Source organism: Saimiri boliviensis, chromosome 6, assembly GCF_048565385.1.
Source record: "Saimiri boliviensis isolate mSaiBol1 chromosome 6, mSaiBol1.pri, whole genome shotgun sequence".
In the NCBI taxonomy this organism is placed as follows: Eukaryota; Metazoa; Chordata; class Mammalia; order Primates; family Cebidae; genus Saimiri; species Saimiri boliviensis.
This window is the reverse complement of record NC_133454.1, coordinates 21,333,766-21,349,073: the sequence shown is the minus strand read 5'-3', so window position 1 is coordinate 21,349,073 and position 15,308 is coordinate 21,333,766. Positions and strand designations below refer to the sequence as shown.

The 15,308-nt window shown below is 37.1% G+C and overlaps 1 protein-coding gene and 1 pseudogene across 3 annotated transcripts in view; one reads left to right on the top strand and one right to left on the bottom strand.

Annotated features, from left to right (window-relative positions):
• The window catches only part of TENM4 (teneurin transmembrane protein 4), a 3,045,593-nt gene that overhangs the window by 1,383,187 nt on the left and 1,647,098 nt on the right, over positions 1-15,308 (bottom strand). The window lies entirely within an intron of this gene.
• Positions 3,326-5,417, top strand: LOC101047920 (origin recognition complex subunit 3 pseudogene; annotated as a pseudogene).

The window sequence follows — 15,308 nt, the reverse complement described above, 5'->3', positions numbered from 1 at the left end:
AGACTTTTGCTGACTTCTAGGCTTTCCCTGCCAACGAGTCCAGTGGGATTTAACAATCTCGTTGCCCAGTGAAGTCAATACCATGCTCTGATTCAAGCTGAATTGATTCACATTTAAGCTGTACCACTTATTAGCATAACTTTGGGCACATCATCTGACCTCTCAGAAACTCATTTTAAAAAATGTTATATGTAAAATGGAACTAATAATAGTATCTACTTCATTAGTCATATCTTAGCAGAATAATGTTGACTTAAATCCCACTTAACAGTGTTGGTGTGAGGATCACTTGAACCAGTGGCTATAAATACACTTTGAAAATGGTAAAGCCAGAGACAAATATAAATTATTGATGCTACCATTTTTATTTAAATTTTAATACAACTGATTGCATTTAAAGATCAGAAATTCTAAAGAGAAAAGTTTTATTTCTGCCATTTCTCTCTTTTACAAAAAATAAAATTATGATATATAGTACCATGCCCTGGATATGGAGTCTGTTCAGTAGAAGTCTTGGAATGAGGAATGACTTCTCTTTTCTCCATCACCTCTCTGAGATCAATAGGGCTTAACAGATTGAGGAAGGTTAGCAGACAGGAGCTAATTTCACCTCATGCTTTAACATACAGATACAATCTAATGTTCCAGCTCAAGAGGGAAAACATTGTTGCAATACATATATTTGAAAATTGCTTCTCTTCAAATATATATGTATATGTATCTGTATATACACGATGTGTGTTTGTATATGCGTTTATGTATAAAATCCTAATGTCTTCTCTACAGTGCTATGTAGTTACTAAAAATGACCAAAGTTACATTAAACTAGATGTAGTCTCAAACAGAGCCAAGTTGTATAGCTCTGCAACTAGATCAAACTATATGCGTTTGGTATAAACCTCTTTTTATTATTTTTGCGAACATATTTCTTCATATTATATGCAGAGAATGTATTTCTTAATTTGCCAGTCAATTAAAATGTGCTTTGATAAAGAATAAAAAAGAGTCAGCATTATCTCTGAGGACAAATGTGTATTCCTTAATGTAACAGTCTATTTAAAATACGGTTTGATTAATGCCAAATCCTCAGAAGGTACGTTTAAGGGAAAACAGCCACGGTTATCAAACCAGAAATTCTTGTCAAAAAAGATCAGTTTCCATTTCATTTCAACCATTTATCTTTGTAGTTGGTAATGTTTTCATACCTTAACAAGATTTTATAAATGAAGTTCTTTTGATATCCTTTCAAAAGATGCTTAATAAAGCAGTGGAACCAACATTTTTTTTTTTTCATCCACTGTTCATGGTAACTGGGAATGGTTTGCAGAGAACAGGAAAATTGCTTCTCTTCGAACATGCTCAGTAGGGATGAATGGTTAAATTCAATTTTTTTCATACTTGCATTTCATTTAAACACAAATCTCTCCCTTCGCTCAGACTTGCCTTTCACAAATCTGAGCCAAGTCTATGAAGAGCAGTAAACCAAAAACAATGAGACATTATTTTAGGTTGTAGAGAATCTATTACAGTGGAAAAAATGCTGAATTCTGAATCTGAAAACCTGAGATAAAAGTTCTACCTTCATGTTGTAATTGGGTCCTTGGGAAAGTTACTTAAGTACCAGAATTTTAATGATAACTGCCTCCATTTTTCTACCCACAAAGTGGAGGATAAGAAAATCTCCCCTTCCTGTTTCACAGGCGTGTATGTAAAATTCAAAAAAGATCATTATCCACATTATTGTTAACATTTCTGAGTGCTTCATCTGAATAAAAAATAAATGCAACACATGTAGTGTGTATTAGAGACCCACTCATAAACACAATAGCCCTATAAGAAATGTTCTATCTGCATTTTGTGGTCAAGGAAACAGAGTTTCAGAGAAGTTAATAGACTTGTCCAAGGTTAAAAGTCAATAAATGATACAGCCAGGATTAGAATTCAAGCAAATACTGAAGTCTGTGCAATTAACCATTACACAATACTACCTTCCGTGGTCATAGACACATCTGCACTTAGGAAATCATAAAACACTAGGCAAATGCATGTGAATTACTATTTACAATTTAAGTAGGAGCATAGAATGAGATAAAGTAACTGGCAATGTGACTGCTATTTCCTAAGAGCTTCATAGGTGATATTTAGTACAATGTCAGTGTCGATCTCGATTTTCATTATTGTTAAAACTTCAGGGCCAAGTGAGGTGGCTTACAGCTGTAAGCCCAGCACATTGGGAGGCCGAGGTGGGTGCATCACCCGAGATCAGGAGTTCAAGACCAGCCTGACCAACATGGTGAAAATCCGTCTCTACTAAAAGTGCAAAAATTAGCCAGGTATGGTGGCAGGTGCCTGTAATCCCAGCTACTCCGGAGACTGTGGCAGAATTCCTTGAACCTAGGAAGTGGAGGTTGCTGTGAGCCAACATTGAACCACTGACTCCAGCCTGGGTGACAGAGCAACTCTGTCTCAAAAACAAAACAAAACAACAAAACATAAAAAAACTTCAAAGAAGAGAAACTACTCTGCCAGTGTCCACCCCATCAAGTTAGAGAGACGTATGTAGCCAATCTTCTCACCTCAGCTGTATCTTTACTGTCTTTTCCTCCTCCCAGCACATGCAAATTATGCTAATTTATGTCCTGGATTGGTACATAACTTAAAAAACATCTCTCTCATGTATTTCACAAATATTTGTTGAATATCTATTACGATTCATTTCCTTATCCATTGTGTAAAAACTCTACATTAGAAGACAGAATAAGCTAAAGCTATTATGAAGCTATAAGCTGAGTATCTTACGGGAGTTTAGAGGAAGAGCCAAGAGCCACAAAGGAAGTGACAGATATCCCTTGGAAAGGAAGATGGTGAGAATGTTCTAAATTATGAACTAGTACAAGCAAAGGTGAGAAGAACAAAGAAAAAGGGTGTATATGAGCTGAGGGTATATGTGTTAGACAGGCTTGTATTCTAGGCCATCAGGTATGCACTAGCATAGCTGGGAAGTGGGTCACGGAAGGATGTGATAGAAGATTCTGGGCAAAAAGAGGTCAGTAAGACCAGCCTATGCAGCTCAAAATGCTAGTGCCCTCATCTATGTACTTAAAGCATCCTATAAAGTACTATCAGGAGAACACCTGATATGTCCCTGAAATAAGTCTAATTGCAAAAGGACAATAAATCCACTAATGTTCTGAAAGTGTAGTACTCTCTTTAACTTACACTCTTCCACTCTCCACTCAGGATCACAGTCAAAAGGTGTTCCTGGTGCATCTGGAATCCTCAGAGCCAGTAAGACCATGGCCACCTCCTCGGTGTCTAAGGCTACTTTGTTTTTAAGCCAAACTCCAAAAAGAGAAAGATCTCTGTGCCAATAGAGAACTATTTTAACAAAGGGAAAAATGGGTCCGATAACAGTAAGCTTCAATTTGAAACTTATCAGTTGATATGGCAGCAGATGAAATCTGAAAATGAGTGACTACAAGAGGAATTAAATAAAATCTTGTTTGACAATCTAATTGAATTTCTGCAAAATCTCATTCGGGATTCCAGAGGAATTCAAGAGACTTGGGCTGTCAAATATAACCCAGAGAAATTCCAAGTGTGGCTTTCGTTCTCGGTGTGAATATCACAGATCATGATTTAACATTCAGAAGTCTAACAGAGGCCCTACAGAATAATGTCACACCATATGTAGCCTTATTGCAAGCTAAAGATTGTGCAGATATGAAACATTTTTTTGCAAAATTTGGTCTCACAGTTGATGCACTGTTGTGGAGATACAGAATCCAAAGCGGGGAAAGTATGTAGGTCACCCAGAGAAAGGCACGTTATTCAATGGGTTCACTTTCCAGTTGGTATATGACTGTCACACAGAAGACAGACGCAAACATACCAAGCAAAAACAAAACGACTTCTAGCCAGTGGCAGTCTCCTTCTGTGTGGTTATCTTAAAGGATATGGAAAGCTTTGCCACAAAATTACTGCAAGGCTTGATAATTATCAGCAGTCAACATCTGCATGAATTTCCATTAATACTCATTTTTGTAATCGCTGTATCTCCTATTGTCATCCACTCATTGCTTCCTCATGCAGTATCATCTCCACTATGCATAGAACTGTTCCAGTCTTGCAAGGAGCACCTGACTATGGTACTTGATAAGCTACTTCTTACACCTCAGTTTCCCTTTAAAATAAATGAAAAAGTATTATAGGTTCTGACCAACATCTTCTTGTATCATGATTTCTCAATTTAAAACTTTATTAAAGGACTTCAGCTTTCTCTACTGGTACATTTCTATTCCCAGCCCTTAAGTGTCCTGTACTATAATCTTCCAGAAGCCCAAAAAGAATAATTTTTTTAAATCAATTGATCAGTGTGAAAACATCTGCCATCTTCCATGTTTTAGGAGGTACATGGAAAAGCAAGCTTCAGAAAAGCAAGTTGTGCTCTTGACTAATGAGAGATGCTTGAAGGAGGAAACAACAGTTATTACTAGAACACCTGCATGTTTATCATACGAATTACTTCCTGATCTTGAGATGTCTTCATAAGTTCACCTCTTCTCGTCCCAAGCGTCCACTAGGTCGACAGATCAGAGAGCTGTACTGCACATGTTTAGAAAAGAACATATGGGAGTCAGAGGAGTATGCATCAGTCTTGCAGCTGCTGAGGATGTGGCAAAGGATGAATGGACGACCATACTTGAGAAATGTTTCAAAGTTTTTAACTCCTCTTGTGAAAAGCACCGTGGCAGCACAGATAAGAGAATAGAGGAGTTCCTGGCCCGGTTTCAGGGCCTTGATGGAACCAAAGAGGAAGAAGACGATTCTGGGTCCCAGCCAAAGGGGCTTCAGAAGCCAGACCTCTATCATCTTCAGAAGTCCTTACTAGAAATGAAGGAGTTAAGAAGAAGTAAGAAGGAAGCCAGATTGGAAGTACTCAGAGAAAACGTGAACTTCATGGACTGTCTAGTGAAAGAATACCTTCTACCTCCTGAGACACAGCCTCTCCATAAGGCAGTGTATTTCAGCACTGCCCATGCCCTTCGTGAGCATTCAAATGCTGCTCTGAGAATTGCCCTCCATACTGCACACAACAATCCTATTACCTAGAGGATGAAGCACTAAAAAGTGAAGAAGGTTGCATTCCAAATATCGCCCCAGACATCTGTGTAGCATGGAAACGGCACCTAGAGTGTAGCAGGCTAATCAACCTTGCGGACTGATCAGAGCCTTTTACAACAGTTGTGACAGCTGCTGAAAAAATGGATCCAAATTCTGCAACCTCAGAAGAAAGGAATGAAATTATCCATGCTTGGTTTATTAGAGCTGTTTCTGAACTAGATCTTTTAGGATTTATGAAACCTACCAACCAGAAGACTGGCCCCGTGGCAAGGCTAAGACGGGGAAGCAGCTAAAAAGCAAATGAGAGAAGCCAGAACTGTAACATTTAGCTCAAGAGAGAAAGGTGACCAGTCATATTTACATACACTAGAGGAGTCTGTTTGGGGGATAAATATGTAATCCTCATGTGATGTTTAACCAGAAGAGTACATTGCTAACCCCAAACAGGCATATGTCAAAACACCGGTGGAATACTTGAGAACTCAACACATAATATATAACTAAAACTGCTCATACATGTTACTGTACTTTCCACAAAGTCCTTACTAAATTGTGAGTAAATTACTCTTCACTCATAGTATACAAATGTAATAAATTCCTTTATCCAAGAATATACATTTTAAAAAATGGTATTCCTTTTGACTTACCAGTACCTGAAGGATATTTTCAGAATGAACATGGTTAAGGTACCTTTGCTGATTATAAAATAGCCAGTTCTTTATCAGAGATGGACTCTTCTCTTAGTCAGTGGCTTAGGTTGGATAACTGCATATTATTTCAGCTTAATCTTTTATTTAGTGGTGGTCTTGCCAAATCTCATGTTGGCATGACCAAAACTTCAGGCTAGGGCTTGAGATGAATGCTGTGCTTCTGAGCTCCCGTAGTCAGAAACTGCATAGTTTGTGAAGGAAACCCGGGATGAACTCAGCTGGAAGAGCTTTTTTTTTAAGCCTACCATTGAACACTTTTTTTTTTTAATTGTACTTTAGATTCTGGGGCATATGTGCAGATCATGTAGGATTGTTGCATAGGTACACACATAGCAATGTGGTTTGCTGCCTCCATCCCCCTGTCACCTACATCTGGCATTTCTCCCCATGTGCTGGCAGAGCTTTTAACAACACATTCAGAGTGAGTCCAGCTTGCCCTCCCATGGTGGCAACAGCTCAGCAGTGCTAATAGGAGTAATAACTCACATTTGTCTGTAAGAAAATAGAACTAGAAGTCATAGACAGAAAATAAATCAAGGTGAAAGGAGCTAAATTCAGCCTCACTTTTTTTTTTTTTCACAATCTCAGGAGTATTCCATATTTTAAGGCGAACTACTCTTTCAGAAGAAGGGAGGAAGACAGTGTCCCAACCACTGTGTGCCAAGCATTGTGCAGAAACTTTCCCATGGAAGTTCCCTTTTAATCTCCATGTCTCGGTGAGTTAATTTAATCCCATTTTACAGATTACATTGTATGAGTCTCCGAAGGCTGAAAAGACTTGCCCCTGGTCACATGATTAGAGGTGATAGAGTAAGCTTCCAAATCCAGCATATGTCATAGCACATACGGACTGTGTTAACTGACCTGCAAAGCACTAAATCACTGCCTTGAACAAAATGATTTCTGAGATGTGGCTTCAGATACAATTTCCATGCCTTCTCGGCCCCTGACCATATAAGTGTGGATAATTCTATTCAGTAAGGTATTGAGTAGCTTTTATGTGGCAGGTATACTAAATAATGTTGTATGATGTTATAGACTGGTGTTATATGCTCCAAAGTTTACATGTTAAAATCCTAACCCCCAATGTGACAGTATAAGAAGCTGAGACCTTTGGGTGGTGATTAGGTCATGAGAGTGGAGACTGCATAAATTCGATTGGTGCCCTTACAAAAGAGACCCAGAGAGTTTCCTCATTTCTTCTGCTACAAGAGAACACAGAGAGAAGACTGGCATCAATGAACCAGGAAGTTGGCCCTTACCAGAAACTGAATATCTAGTGCCTTGATCTTACACTTCTCAGCCTCCAGAACTGTAATGAATAAATGTTTGCTATGTGCTTGTTGTTTAAGCTACCCAGTATATGGTATTTCTGTTATAGCAACTTGAATGGACTAAGGATAGACAAGGACCATTTTTGCCCCCACTTATTTTGTTATTTCTTCGACATATGTTTAGCCTGTATCTGCCAAGTACTGAACTTAGGTTCTGAGAGCACAACAGTGAATGAAACAGCCATAATTGCTGGAATGGCTTATAGTTCAGTGAGGCTCATTGCCTTTGGAGGTGGTGATTATAACCTCTGGCTGGTGATACATACTCTTCACTTCTGGTTGAGGTGAGGGATTTTTACTTAATGATATACTTTTTCATTTACTTAATCACACATTTCTAAGACATCTGTAATGAAATTAAAGCTAAAGAAAGAAAATGAAACTGAATATTTCAGAATTTAGTTGATCTGATCAAAGATCTTTCAAAAATCTATGCTTTTATCTGCATTAATGCTCAAGAGTCATGCTTAAGAAACAATTTTCAGTAAGAGTGCATTCACTGATTCTATTTCTTTTTTTTATTATTGCATTTTATGTTTTGGGGTACATGTCACTGATTCTATTTCTTAAGGAGTTTTTTCCTATGAAGAAAACCTATCTCAAAATGGTAGTCAATTATTGGTCAAAGAATACATTTATCTACCTTTTTGGCTAGAAGTTTTCTTTCTCTCTTTCTTTTTTTTTTTTTTTTTTTTTTGAGACAGAGTCTCACTCTGTTGCCAGGTGCCAGGCTGGAGTGCAGTGGTGCAATCTCAGCTCACTGCAACCTCCACTTCCCAGGTTCAAGCAATTCTCCTGCCTCAGCCTCCTGAGTAGCTGGGACCACAGGTGCGTGCCACGACGCCCAGCAAATTTTTGTATTTTTTAGTAGAGATGAGGTTTCACCATGATCTCGATCTCTTGACCTCGTGATCCACCCACCTCGCCTCCCAAAGTGCTGGGATTACAGACTTGAGCCACCGTGCCTGGCCTCTGCTAGAAGTTTTCTAAAAACACCATTGAGAAAATCGAGCAATGAAGAGTTAATCCCAAATCAAATTAATAACATTTAAAAAAAATTTAACAAAGCCATCAGTGGCATAGAAACACAACATATAATGCATTATATATTTACAAAGTAAGAGTCAATGTTAAGGGTGGATAAGACGGCTCTTTACATAAATAGCATGTTTATCTAATCAGCATGTACGAGTGTCTCTCCTATGAAATCATACTATATATTTTCAATTCAGACATTATACTTAGCCGAGTAAAAAAATGATTATGGAAAATGGTTTAATATCTTTAGAATAAATAGGTTCTGGTAAACGTAGCAAAGAGAAAAAGATTTGGGGATGGTTTACAGTTTACTTATACAAACTGATGATGAATTTCTTGGAGTCCTCTACCTGCTATGAACAATAATAAAAGTCATTATCTTGGCTGTTTAAAAGTACCAAGTCATTAAAAGGAAATTCACTAGAGGTGGGAAGGGACACAAGGAAACTTTCTGGTTTGATAGAAATGTCCTGTGTCTTGATAGGGCTGGAGGTTATGCATACAAATTAATTTGTCAAAAATGACGGGACTATGTTTTTAAGTTCGGTGCCTTTCACTCTATGTAAATTATAACTCAATAAAAGTACAAGTAAAAATTTAAAAATTAACTGTGGTAAAAGAAAAGACTTCTTGCTTTTTCTCAAAATCCTGGCTTGTACCTTGTTTAGACCCTCTGTCTCACATTATGCAAAGGCATCTCAGGAAACTGGGCACCAGCCTGTGGCTTGCTCTGGACTGTGGGCTGATGGCTTACGCCATGGCCATATTTTACTGCTGAGTTGGCAGAATACAGAACTGACTGTGTGCAGATGTGCTCATGTGCACACGTGTATGTTCACACTGTGTATATGTACCTGAATGTGTTCCATTCCTTTTTTGAGCTCTAATTACTCCTTCTACCTAAAGGGATTAGTAATACTGACTCTGTCTTACTAAGAAAATCTGTGATTTGGTTCAGTGAGACTGCAAATTTGAAAGAGCTTCCAAAACTCTTAACACTGATGATCGTGTTCAAATTATTTTTTACTGACTCAAAAACGGATGTGTTGCGGGGAGGGTGTAAATAAGGAGTTACATGTCCCTAAATTACCTATTAACTTTCTTCCCCTCAAAATTCCCAGGGTTTGTCTTTCTCAGCTAACTCTTCAGCAGGTAATGCAATTTATGGCTGCTGCTCCTTTCTTCGTAATCAGTCAAAAAAGGTGTCCTGTTATCTCCTGAGCAGCGCATCCTTACCGACTGCCTACAATATGCTCTTTCTACAGAGACTCTAGAGACACAATATTTCCCCCCTGGGTCAGTGGTACAGCTAGGTTCCTAAGCAAACTAAGCTAAAGATCAACCTTACTGAGATCAGTTGTGTGGCCACGTTCCCCTGACCTCAAGTGTCTTTTCTGTACCAAACTTGTGTCTTCAACCTGGATGAGCTCCTCGCTTATGGAAATTGAAATAATTTCCAAGGTTTTTGTCTTCAAAGCTTGATCTCAATCTGCTGAAAAGGGTGGAGTGTATGTTTTTCAAATAAATAATGCATTGGGGCTCTTATTCCAGTGCCTCAGAAATATTTGAGTTGCTAGGATTTGGGGAGTTATGATTGGAATATCCATTCCAGTAGCAACTTTCCTTCCATGAAGATTTTCTGTAAAGAATTTGCTTTTGTATACCTTTACAACTATACAAGTTTAAGTTGAGTACTTGGAAATTTAGTTAACCTACTCTCAAGGGTAATCAGAAGAGAGGAAAACAAGGATTGGAAATCTCAAAAGCATCAATACAGAGCTAGAACCAAAGTGTTTTTCTTTTTATTATTTTTATTTTTTAAATAAAGCCTTGGGCAAGATTAAAAAACAAACAAACAAACAAAAAGTAGAAGCCTCTGTGTGCTGGGAGAGATAGCCCTAAGGCTAAGTATAAAAGCTTTGACCAGAACTTCTCAGTAGCCAAGTTCAGAATACAACCTTTGTATCTGAAGTATGCTCAGCTACTTACCAGTCATCCAGAACTTCTTCCATCCCCAAAATTCACAGTTCCTAGGTGTTTTAGAAATTTTGAAATATTCTAATCATAAAAACAGAAAGACATTACCATTATGTGAAGGAAAGACACAAAAACAGATGCCTCTTGCCCTTCATCATGCCCACAAAACAAAGGCACAAGGCTATGCCAGAGGCTGCAGGGAGCTGAAACCCTAACACTTCTAAGAGATAGTAAATGAAAATGAATTGCACAGAGGCCATTCTAATTTAGCATGCATAAAACACAGTTAGCGCTATCTATATTGAGTGTTCTGTCTTTACTGTTATATTTTTGTAAACATAAAAATTAAGTTTTTCCCAGTTTTACTCCTGATCACCTTGCTACTAAGTCTTTATTTTTTATGTCTTAAATTCTTAAAATATAAGCCATTCTTCCATGACATTTTTCAGAAACCTAACCCTAATGGTTAGAAAGTAAGGATTATATTGTATTATAAAATGTGTTATTATTGTGGTTGTGTGGGCAGAAATGAGAATTACATATTGTGATAAATACGGAAGCAGTCACAGCTTACAGTCTTCCTGAGCCTCAGTTTCCTTATCTGTGAAATCTGTGTATGTGAGGGAAGGTGATAGACTTAGTTAAAGCCTCTTCCACGCCTAACTTCTCAGTCTATTCACATTTCTCACAACTCTAAGTACAGGAAAGCAACTTCATAGACAAGAATGCTCGTTCTTTCTCGTTAAGATTAAATTTGCATTTAGAAAGTGTGAAGTTTAGGAAAAAATAATGGCTAGAAAAACAGAAAAAGCAATGATATTTTTATGTCACTTCATTTACTTCCTTTTTATGAAATCAAATAATTCTAAATTTATTAGCAAGACAGTCATGATTTCCATTATATTTCTCTAAATTCCTTTTCTAATCCCATTTGTCCACTCATCCTGCAACAGGCAACCAACTCACTTGTTCAAGTAATATGCTGGGGATTGCCCCCAACAGTTACTTGTGTATTTTCTTTTCCCATCCAGGAAAATCCTTTCTTCTATCTGCTTATAGAAATCGTACCCATCCTTTATGGTTGAAGATCAAACACTCACTTTTTTTTTATTGGATCTTTCTAATTAGACCAATCTTCCTTCTCTTTCAATCTCTAAGCATCTTAGAAGCACAGCCTATTAATGTTGAAGGGTTTGTTTTATTATTTTTTACATTAAAGTAAAAATATCATATATAGTACTATCAGCGTATCTTACTATACTGTACTCAGCTATTTTAAGACCATGGTTGACCATGGGTAACTGAAACCACTGAAAGTGAAATTGTAGATTAGGGGCTACTATACTTTCTTCTTACATTAAGAGCCTTTGAGGGTAAAATTCAGGTCTTCTTGTTTGCACTTTTTTATACTTACACTTCATCCAAGTATTTAGCAAAATGCTTTAACAATGTCTTAAAAATAGTACCGGAGTATGGTCGGAATTTTGAGTTCCAGTTTTAGGCCCTTTATCAACTAATTATGCAGCCATACACATATTATTTAAACTCTATTAACCTCAATTATCTCATGTACTATAAGGATAAAATAGCCACTCCACATAGAGGATTAAATGCCAAGAGCTTTTAAAATTCTAAAATACTATATTACTTTAAGAATGAAAGTTATTAATGTTGTTCTTATAATTTCATTATTACAGTAGTCACTCAATGACTACTAAATGTGTCTTTAAAAATGAAAAAGCAAAAATAAGTAGATAATAAATGTCATGTTTGAATCCAGTTATAAGAGAATGGAAAGACTATACTCATTTATTTTTTCTCTTTCCCCAAACTCTATTAAAATAAAATTAAAGGAAATTTTTAGTAGTTAAAAGAGCAACATTACAGGAGAAAAATGAGGAGACAAGAGCAGACGAGGGATTTCTATGAACTTTTGGAAATTTGAAAGTGGATGAAGGAGTAATAACTGGCATAGCAGAGCAGGGATCATTATTCCCTCTAAACCTGGAGAAGGATATGTCAAGGAGAAACAGAGGATGTTCCCTAGGATCCCAGGAAAGACTCATAGTTCATGGCACCTAGAGAGGTGTCAGTGAAGGAGGGATGCAAATGAAACTACTGTGTGCAGAGTAGTTTTTCTTCATACCCGCTCTGTCTTCTGTATTCCTGTGGTCAGACATTATTTCATTCCTATTCTCTTCTCCCTCCATTCCTCCAATCCCAGGAGACCACAGGTTTATACGCTAAGAAGCTGAACCTGAGAGGTTCTAGACTTGAGTATACCAGGCACAGGGGAGGATGGAGGTCACATGTGGGACCAACAATATAGGGAGATGAAGCGAATGTCTGCATTTGGTACAGTAACGGTTGTGCTCCCAGCGTCCTTACTTTCCCTGCTCCTAAATGCAAGGAATAAGGTAATGCGTCTCCGGAAAACGTAAAGGAGAGAGTTCAGGGATCTAACACACAGATAAAGACATGTGGGGGTTCTCCAATTGGGTTAGAGGCATGGGTGAAAAACAGACACAAAGCAAAACAAAACAAAAACCCTTTTTGTCGTCTCATTTCTCTAAAGTGAAGCAGAGACATTGACACCGACTCTTCCCCACTTGCTATCCCTCCACCAAGAGAATCTCCAATTTGCTTTTTACTGACTCATATTTAAATATGAAGTAGCATTTAATGAAAGAATATCTTCAATTTGAGGAGAAAGGTTAGGGGACAGGAAAAGAGGCAAGACAGAGAGGAAAGGGACGGGAACGCTAAAGGAACACAAGTGAAAACTTCAAATAAAATTATAATATATTTAGAGATATAAAAGAAAAGGCTGAATTGGTGAAATAAGTACAGGATAGGATTAAAAAGGTGTAACTGGAGAAAAATATAAAAAATCAGTAAATTAAAATTATGATTACTTCAGTGAAAAAAATTAAAAATAAGATTCCATTTTTTTTTTTTTTGCAAAATTTGTACTCAAAAGCAAATTTGGAAAGTTACCATAGGAAAGAAGAAAGTGAGATCATTTGAGAAGCTCTAACATCCAACAAATAGGTGTGTAACAGAGAGTACAAGTTTGTTTTTCTGCAACTAGCTAAACACAGAGATAAATATTTCTAGTTCAACTGAGACTTCTGTTGATTGCACAAACAGTGCCAGCTGTAAATCAGCTCATCTACAACTTGTCTATTCCTCACTATGTAAGGAGAAGTCAAGAACACCCTGCCACGATTCTCTGATCTTGGGATCTAGGGTACTCTTCCTATTGCTATAATGTGAATACAATCAATGTCTTTACTTGATTTTTTTTGTCAATGGAAACAACTAAAATAAAAAGAAGTGAATAGAATATATCGTCCAAAAAAAAAAAATGAAAAATAGAAGTCCCCAGACTGTGGGCCCAGAGAGTCCAACTCAATAGGTAAAGAAATATTCATGTGAATGTCATTGAGAGTAAAAAGAAGATTCTTAAAAGCTTCCATAGACAATAAAAAACAAGTCATCTACTGTCTAAGTCCATTTTGTGCTGCTATAACAAACTACTCAAAACTGGGTAACTGGTGATGTACAAACGTTTATTTCTCACAGTTCTTGAGGCTGGGAAATTCTAGACCAAGACACCAGCAGATTCCTCATCTGGTGAGGACCTAGTCTGTGCTTTCAAAATGGTGCCTCGAACATTGCATCTTCTGGCAGGAAGGGATACTGTGTCTTCATATGGGAAAAGGCAGAAGGGCAAAAATGGCTCAACTATCTTCATCAGACTCTTTTATAAAAGCATCTAATCTCATTCATGAGAGAGGAGCCCTTGCTGCCTAATTATCTCTTATAGGCCCTGACTCTTAATATTATCACATTGGCAACACCAGAATTTTGAAGGTGATACATTCAAACCATAGCACCTACTGAGGACCAGGAAGGAGAATGAAATTGGATTTTCAGCAGCAATAATGAACTCTAAAAATTAATAGAGAAATGTTTTCAAACATCTGAAGAAACATGATTTTCAACCTGGAAGTCTAGTGTCAGACAAACTTTCAGTCAGATATAAGAATATAATTAAAATAAATTTATCAGCAAGCTATTTAATAACTGTAAGAATCCTCTAGCAATTAGAGGGTGTACTTCAGAAAAATAGAAAACTAAATAATGAATCATGTGTATTATTCAGTAAATAAGATATCTCCCCAAGAAGTGGGAAAAGAAGAAGATTTAAGGTCATGGGAATGTAATTACTTACACTGAATCAGGAAAACAGAGAGCTCTAAAGAAGGGCAACCATACAGAAAAAGAAAATCATAGGTTATTTAAATTAAAAAAAAAGTTGTTGAAGTATTTCTGAAGAATTGGTGATAAATATATAGAAAACCCTTAAATAAAAATAACTTATACCCAAAGGATTATAAATCATTCTACTATAAAGACATATACACATGTATGTTTATTGCAGCACTACTTATGATAGCAAAGACTTGGAACCAACCCAAATGCCCATCAATGATAGACTGCGTAAAGAAAATGTGGCACATATACACCGTGGAATGCTATGCAGCCATAAAAAAGAATGAGTTCATGTCCTTTGCAGGGACATGGATGAAGCTGGAAACCATCATCCTCAGCAAACTAACACAGGAACAGAAAACTAAATGCTGTATGTTTTCACTCATAAGTGGGAGCTGAACAATGAGAACCCATGGACACAGGGAGGGGAACATCACATGTCAGGGCTTCTCAGGAGTCCAGTAGGGAAAGGGGAGAGATAGCATTAGGACAAATATCTAACGCATGCAGAGGCTAAAACCTAGATGACAGGTTGATATGTTTAGCAAACCACCATGGCACAGGTATACCTATGTAATGTTCATGTTCAGCACATGTACCCCAGAACTTAAAGGAAAACATAAATAAATTATAATATATAATTTGAAATAGAAATGAACAGCACCTATTTTTCTACTCATTGTATTTTTGTCAACCCCCTGACTTGATTTAACCAAATACTGTGACAATTTGGAAGATTAAAAAAAGAAAATGTATATAAATGAGAGTCAAAGCCTCATTGACCAAAAGAGAAGTTAAAAAATGTCTAAAATGGAAACAAATTCAATAAATGGTAGTGTAAGTAAGT